A 3377-nucleotide genomic window follows, 5' to 3' on the forward strand; every position below is an offset into this window, starting at 1 on the left:
GTCAGTCCTTACTGCAGGGTGTGTGTGAGTCTGTGAGCAACCGTGCCTCGTATGGATTTCATGCCTTGGGTTGTGTGTCCCCCAGGGATGACATGCCTCTGCTCGTGGAAGCAAGAGCTCGGAGAATAATTTCACCTGAGGAGGATTGCTGTAACTCACCCACTTGGAAGGGTGCTATAAATGTTTAAGAGTAAAGAGTTGTTGAAGAGCTCTGAATAGTGTATAATCAGCTTTTCAAACACCATGGCAATAGGTGACACGTAGCAATTTACAGCTCAGGTGAACACAGGAGTGTGACCAGAGTGGTTAGTCTCACTGACATGCCTTTAGGAGCTTCTGAGGCCTTTCTTTCTTGGCTCCCATCTTTCTTGCCTTCTTTTTTTTTTTCTCTTTTTTTTTCTCTGCCCTATGTGGTTGTCATTACTGCTGTTCACCAAGTACTCCTACCCCCTTTCAGGCACAGGATAGGATTGCCCTTCTTGTCCCTTGTGGTTGGGACCTGAGCCTGTGAGACCAGCCCTGGCTGGTGGGTGAAGTGCTCCTTGCTCTTCTCCAGGAGAGCATATGAGGTCTCTTTTTGGCAGGGCAACTGGCAGTATTCAAGTTGGCAGCTGCTCCACCAAACTGGATCCCTGAGTGACCACCATGTGCAATGGTTGGAGGTATAAAGTGGCAGGAAATAAACCTAACTTGTGTTCTTTTCAGACACCAAGATTTGGGGATTGTTTTTTTTTTTTTCCCTTTGTAACCAGTTTCAGGGACCTTAAAAACCTCAATGTCTTTAATACTCGTAAGATGGCTTTCCTATTGCCAGCATTTCTTAAATTTCTGCAGAAACATATTCAGGTAAGCAGATTCTTTGGCTGGCTTTGTGTTTTCTTTTTCTTTTTCAATTGTGGCAAAACCTAGTCAATCCAGCCCAGTTACTGTGCATTTCACATATCCACACCCCCAGCAATTTGTTGTGTTCATTGGCTGAGGTTGTTTCCTATTACTTAGAAAGAAAAGAAAGTGAGTTGAAACTTTTTATATTTGTAGCAACCACCAAACTTGGATGTTTTCAAGATGAATCTTTTTATGGATTGGGTGTCTTGATAGTAGAAGAAGGAGCTCTTCACCTGCTGAAGGATTTCTTTTCTAACCTAGTTAAGTACCAGCTGTCTACTTGGTTTCTTGCAGAATAACTTAAGGCTAACATTTTTGGAAAAGAAACTCATAGTGGTTAATAACAGCAATGGACCCAAGAGGACAATAAAACACTGGGAAGGAGCCAGTGGGAATTATCTCAATCCACGAGACAGAAGTAGCGCTGCTAGAGAAATGGACACAGTTCCTGGGCCAAGAAAGGTCATTCATTCATTCATTCATTCATTCATTTGCAAACAATCATTGAGCACCTAGTATGGGCTTTGCCCAGATGGAGCTTCTACCCTGGTGGGGGTAAAGGGAAATAAGTAGACAAAAGTGCAATGAAGGAAATAAACACAAATGAAATGGAGTAATGGGGGGAGGAGCAGAGTGCCTCTCAGAAGAGGTGACAATTGAGAGGAGACCCGGAGAAAAAGGAGTCAGTCATGCAAAGAGCAGAAAAGCATTCCAAACAGAGAAACAGCAGTTCAGAGGCATGAGGAGGAAAGAACTTAGCATATACAGTAAATGGGTGGTGGCAGGGTGGGGGGCACCCAAAGCCAGCATGACCAGAGTGTGATGATGGTGGAGACAAGTGAAAGAATATGGGTCAGGGAGGTGGGCAGGGGCCTTTGGGATTTCAAGTTTCACTCTGAGAGGAAGAGGAAGCCCATGGAGGAGGTTGCGAAGGAGGTGATGCTGGAACACTTTTTCTGTAAAGGCCGTATGATCTCTGTTGCAATGATTCAGCTCTGTAAGAGCAGCCACAGACAATACATGAGGGAATGAGCGCGGCTGTTTTCCAATAAAACTTTACTTATGGGCAATAAAACCTGAATTTCATATTTTCACATGTCACAAAACATTATTCCTTGGTTTTTTTTTCCCCTGATCATTTAATAACATAAAAATCACTTTTAGCTCATGAACCAGGTTTAGCCTACAGGCCATCATTTGCCAACCCTTGATTTACATCACTCAGGCTGGATGACTGTTGAAGCAGAAAACCTGCTTTGGAGACTTTTGCAAAATAATCCACCAGGTAGTGAAGAAGGCTTGACCTGGGTGATCGTTGGAGGTGGTGAGAAGGATTCAAGATGCGTTCTGGGGGCTGGAGCACAGAACGTGCTGATGAGCAAGACGTGGGGGTGAGATAGGAGCGGAGTCATGGATGACTGGGTGGTGATACCATTCTCGGAGGGCCCACAGGGAAGTAGATCTGGGGGAAGCAGGCGTTCCAACCTGGCCGCTTTGGGTTGGTTTGAGTCCTGATGGATGCAGCCACATGTGATCTGGAGCCCAGAGAGCAGGGAAACCCCCTGGATTTTTCCAGAGCCTGTTGCTTACCAGCTGTGTGACCCTGGGCAAGTCACTTCTGTTGAACATAAGATCTCCTGCCCATCCCTGTCTGGATGGTGGTAAGGATCAGCTGAGATTTCACTTAAACCTGATTAGGAATTCCTACCCGAGTCAGGACCTCAGCACTCCCTTCCTCAGCACCAAATCTGACTCTAAAGGCATCAATGGAAGATTCTTTAGGTTCTCTCAGGGAAATGGAGGAGTTGTGTCACTGGCCATCAGAACTTTCTGAAAATCTTCTCTAAACTTCTCTGTTCTCTCCACGAAATCCCTCTCCCCAGGCAGCTGCCTCAGTCTTCTAAGATGAAGAAAAAATACACACTGTTTCTTCTTTAGACTCAACACTTCTGACACCAAATGTATGGATTTCCCCCACAATAACCAATTCCAGAATTCTCTGGACACCCGCTGGGTGTCCTACAATTCAATTCTGATGCTAAATACCTGGGGTTAATGCGGATCCCACTGGTGAAGGGCTCAGTCCCACGAGACTGCCCCTACTTCAGCTAATTGCACGTAGCGGGTCCTCAGGTTATTCACAACTCTGTCCATCGTGGCTACAAATGGGGGCCTCATGCCCATCTCCTTAGGTTTGATACTTTGTTATGAAGTCTCATAGAACTCAGGGAAACACTTATGTTTACCAATTTATTACAAAGGATACAGATGAACAGCCGGGAGAGAGGTACATAGCGCGAAGTGTGGAAGGTTCCCAATCAAAGGAGCTTCTGTCCCCAAGGATTTGGGGTGCATCACCCTCCCATATCCCACGTGGATATGCTCACCAACATGGAAGCTCTCTGAACCCCATACTTTAGGGATTTTTATGAAGGTTTCATCACATAGGCATGATCAATTATTAACTCAATCTCCAGCCCCTCAGGCTGGAG

General features: G+C 45.5%; 1 non-coding gene across 1 annotated transcript; it reads right to left on the reverse strand.

The window, feature by feature from the left end:
• Positions 1–740: 740 nt before the first annotated feature.
• On the reverse strand, positions 741–870 carry LOC123614723 (small nucleolar RNA SNORA33). Its single transcript, XR_006722204.1, has one exon. It is a non-coding gene; the product is annotated as a small nucleolar RNA SNORA33 (small nucleolar RNA).
• Between the last annotated feature and the right edge of the window lie 2507 nt (positions 871–3377).

This window comes from Camelus bactrianus, chromosome 7 (assembly GCF_048773025.1).
Source record: "Camelus bactrianus isolate YW-2024 breed Bactrian camel chromosome 7, ASM4877302v1, whole genome shotgun sequence".
Taxonomy (NCBI): domain Eukaryota; kingdom Metazoa; phylum Chordata; class Mammalia; order Artiodactyla; family Camelidae; genus Camelus; species Camelus bactrianus.